We start from the raw sequence: 5146 nt of genomic DNA, 5'->3' as shown, positions 1-5146 counted from the left end.
GTGGAAATTTATATGCATTGAACGTTTAAAAACTAGGAATTTCCATTACCATTTTACTTGAGTGTGATGGGTGCTTTTGTTAAAGATGGAAGATGTTGCATCTGAGTGGGGGTGTCAGTATGCGTTAGCCTGACTTCATCTCTCTCCATGTATAATTCAGTGCGTGTCTGTGTGTCTTTGCATGTGTAGACCAAGGCTGGAAGCTCATTACAGGTAGGTCAAAATTTGTTTGGCCCTGATTTCACTGAAGGCCCTTATAAATTGAGCTCAAATAAAGAGCATGAAAAACGGATGTGAATCTAAATCAATTAAGCAAAACAGAATAAAACTGATATGGAATCCTGAATAAATACTTTTGATATCCTACTTGTTACTAAGAGACTTACTGAAGTGTCAACATTTCCAACCCTTTGTAACTTCACCCTTCCCAGAGGTTTTCGGACTATGATCATTTTCTTTTGTCTTTCTTGCAAAACATTGACATACTTTCTTACGATGTTACATGCTGCATTTTAAGATTGCATAAATTTCTTTCAGGCAGACAAAAGAACAAAATTTCTTACCTTACTTTGGCTATTCACATGTTTTGTTGGAAACAAAGGAATGTTGCTAACGGAGAAAAGCATGCCAGAACTGCAGAATTAGTATTATAATTGAATCGGGGAGCAAAGTAGATAGTGATAAGCAATGGCAGTTGCTCCGCTGAAGTGCAAACCCTCCCACACAGCTCATTTTAAGATCAGTTTTTGGATGAAGCGAAATGAAACAGCTTTGACTAATGCAGGCCTATACAATCTTAATCTTTATATATTATGTCATTTGCCAAAAAAAGATTAGACATTATGTTCTTTGGGCTGCTCTTACTGAAAAAAAACAATTTATTGTCAGACTAAACATTTAAATTCCATTTATATGTTTACTATTGCTCACCAGAATAGTTTTTGGAAAATTCCCTCCAAAAAGGTTTGGAATTAGCAAGCATTTTCAAGTGTAAGACACAATATTATCATGGAGACAAAGCCTTACGTTGGTAAAGCTATAAAGAAATAAAGAGAAATAAAGAGAAACAAAAACCTTTTTGAAGAAAATCAGTTTGAAGCTATACACATTAATTGCTGTTTAAAAGGAGCCCGTTCAAATTCTAAATACAATACTGCGATACAATACGTAGAAAGCTGCTATACGAAAGCAAAAAAAGTGTTGATGGTTTAATGAAATCATTAAGGGAAGTATTGTTACCAGTTTTTTTTTTTGCTTTAGCAGGGCTTTTGAGTCTTACACCATTCGATGGTCAATCACTCTGTACGTAACTACAAAATATATAAGCACTTTTGGTCTCTTGTGAAAGACCTTCATGATGAGGAGATGTGTTGCTTTTCATCAGGGATCAGAAGAAAGTGCAGATGTTCTCTACAGCCGGCCAAATGTTTAAATAGAAAAACTAAAGCGAATCAAGTAGAGGAAATCATCTGTGATTCACCTAGACAAAAGTGTTAATTTACATTATTCATTTACATATTTCACTCTTCAGTATAACTGAGCATTAAATTATATGTATGTATTCAGACCTTATTTTTTATATTTAGAATGTTTGTACAAATGCCTAACAAAACCATGAGATGGTTGGAATGCTTTGCTTGTATTTGTTATGTCAAGTCGCTTTCTGACTTTCTCTCACTTTTTATTTACTGACATTTAATTAAAGTCTGCTGCACAGATTCCACAGATGCCTCTTATCATCTGGTCGCTGAATGGTTTGTATTCACAGCAGTCTGCTATAATTCATTAACAGCCCTGAATTTGGCTTGACGTGTAAAAAATCAACTGCAGTATGTTTTCGCATTTTAATAATGCGTGGGAATTTTCGTCTGTTCCCTTATTTTCCTGTTCTGTGAAAGGTTTTATTCGGAAAAGAATGAAGGTAAAGAAAATCAGCCCAAACTGCAACTTTGACATTAAATCCAGTACTTTCACTCAGGTTGTTTGGCTTCTTCAGGATTACGGCAGAAGCCTGTCTGGAATAAAGACATGAATGACTTTAATACGTCTGACATAAATAAGAAAAATAAATACATATCATAATATTTAAGCAATAACAACATTCTCTCACATGCCAATGGTTTTAAGAACAACTTTACAAAGTTAAAGATTAACAGTACACCGTGCTGTAACTGCACTATTCACATCTATTCCCGCATTGATGGCCATTCAGCTGTTAAAAGCAACAAACAGATTAAATAACATGCAAATATTTCATTGGATTATACATGTTTGCCAGAGACTGTCATAAGTGTTCTGTTCTAAAAGCTTGGTCAATGCATATGGATACGTTGCTTCTAGCTCCAGTCCCGAAGACCCATTGCATTGCATATTTTTTTTATTTCTGTCTTATTCACCTCCTTATTTATGTAACCAGGTTATTAGATGGGAGATAAGGGAGACAAAATGTGTCCCTCTATACAGAGTTACAGACTTCCTTGGTGAGAGACCAACTTGAGTGGGTTATGAAGGCTAACGTGGGAGAATTTCTCCTTAAAACCACTGAGAAAACATTGTTTTAAAATTGACGAGGAACACATCAGGTGTGAAGCGTTGAAAATAAGCTTCAGGAAGTTTCCGGATGAGGAATTTGGGTAGTCTGACTCACGATGATACAAATAAATATTTTGCTTGTTTTCATGCGAGACACTAACAATCAGATTCCAGTGCAGTTAAAAGCATGTACGAAATGAGATAATGACCAAAAACATCTGTCTTTTAATTTCTTCATCTAACTTTCACACACAAGTCTTAGGTTACTGAAAGTAGACCGTTCATCAGTTTATTCCATCCATGCTCTAACACTCATGTCTGTAGATGTTAGATTAACAAAGTTCCTGATTAGGTGCTTAATATATCGTCGCTGTCCTTCTGAAACCTTGTATGTCCAAAGTGCTCTTTTTCAGGAAAGGAAAACATTATACTTTTAAATGATTACATACTGTGTTGTCAAAGTTGACAGGCACCTTATAATACCTTTCATTGGTTAGATATTTTCAAAAATGACAAGTGACAAACATAAAGGGTGACCAAACATATTGATTAATGTCAAATCCTGATACAAGGTTTAAGTAGGACGGCATCGTTATGTTTCATTAGTGGTTGAATTGTGCAACACTTCATATCGGCAGTTGCAGGACTGAGCTTCCCACATTAACATGTTATGGCCTTATAGCATATAACCATTTTCCAGTTGTTTACCATCACAAATCAAATTCCCCCTCTGCCCCTAAGTGCCCACTCACCAGCTGGACAGTATGTTTTTCTGCATTTCAGTTCAATTAATGTACCTGATTGTGCATGTCTAGGTGTAAACATGAGCATTAGTTCCATGGTTCAGTTACAGTTTATTTTCCCAGGGGACCTTAGAGTGGATTTGTCGCGACTATGTATTGCACCTCAAAAGCCTCCTTTCGTTCTCAATGTTTGATATCAGATGACTTGCAGAGTGAGTTAAGCCCCTCTAATGGCATTTCAAAGCGGAGTGTCCGGCGTACACCATGATGGATTTGATCACCTCAACCCAATTTAGCGGCAATCCAAAACTCAGGTCTTGTTTTTATTGTCGATAATGTTCTATTGGGCCTCCGTCGCTGCATTCTGCTTGCCGAATTTGATAGCCCTAAAATGGACAATGTAATCTGCTTGTCAGCCAAGGCTGTTCTGAAACGCTAATGTTCCTGTTTAGATGTCCCTCACTATCTGCCCTTTCGGTTTGCCCGCACTGTTTACCTGACATAGAATGTGGCAAAAATCCATGAATGGATTCACTTATGAGAAATATCAATCATGGGAGTAACCGCTGTTGGAGTGAAGAGGAGTTTGCGTCATAGATTCCCACTGGTTGCTCAGTGCCTTACTGATTTGATTGCCTTTGATGGTCTCCAAGGGCTTCTCCTGCCACTCTGATTGAGGTGAAAACTACCACTGTCGTGAAGTGTTATCTTTGTCCCTTTTACACTTCTCGGCATGTGCATGCAGAAGCAGCGACAAATTTGGATGTTCCGATGACTAATATGTTAATATTTTATGACGATTTCTTCTTGGTTTAAAACAAATTGAGACTCATGTGACAACTATTCAATCCAATCAATCAGGCTTTAGCTTTGATCCTTTATCAAATTTTCCAGTGATGGGAAAATGATGGCAGTAAGTCTCAAGCCTCAAGCACTATTACTAGACTTGTTAATTTTCTCGGTGTCACGATGAGAGCGTGTCTAATAGTGATGCAGCAGCACTCCTTTAAATGGCAATTTGTCTAAGTCCCTGCCATCAGCCCTCCAGTTAAGATGAGCATTACATATAGCGATAGGTACGTATCGATTACTAGAATCACATGTGTCGTGAAATTAACATCTTTTTGTTCGTGCTTTTGGGTGGGATATCAAAAACAAGGCACGTATAGCGCCCGTACAGGAATCCATAAATGGCATCGTAATGAGAGTTAATTTGAATAACAGCTGTGAGTAGATGACGAGATGCATTCACTTCAATAATAGGCTGATAATTAGACGCACTATTAAGTGGGGGATATGGATTTAAACGAGGTCTCAGTTAGAACACCTAATCCACTTATTTATTCCCCAAAGGATTAAAAGAGTTTAGCCAACGTGAAATGATTTTTCACGGCAGCTTTTGTGCCTTGTGCTCATGCTTTGTACGTTGTTTTGGGCAAATTAAACATTTTAAATGGGAGCTGCACACTTGTGGTTAGTCACATTCTGTATTCAGACCCCATTCTGCTGGAAGTCGCATTTCAGAATGACACAGACAGCATAGGTCCCGCCAGAAAATGCCAAGAGTTGCAATTTATTCATTTAGGGAAAGTTTTACGCTCGATTTCCATAAAGGTCTCCTTTGCTCTAGGTGTCTTATTCATTTGAAAAATGTTGGTCCCTGGTGTAATATTAGCATTCTCTGTCTGCAGTGGTGTGCGAGAGTGTGCGTTTAAAACTCTCTGCAGACCTTCAACGTGACAACTTGAATGTTTGTTTATCCTTCTCTTCCAGCCTTAATTGATTTCTCAATGCTGTCCTATGTGGCAGCTCTGCTATAAGATGGACTAATTAACGAACAGATCATTTATGGGGTGGCCGGCACCACTCAG

The sequence above is a fragment of the Triplophysa dalaica genome, chromosome 1 (assembly GCF_015846415.1).
Source record: "Triplophysa dalaica isolate WHDGS20190420 chromosome 1, ASM1584641v1, whole genome shotgun sequence".
NCBI classification, from domain to species: Eukaryota; Metazoa; Chordata; class Actinopteri; order Cypriniformes; family Nemacheilidae; genus Triplophysa; species Triplophysa dalaica.
The sequence above is the reverse complement of the archived record's forward strand: the minus strand, read 5'-3'. Positions refer to the sequence as shown.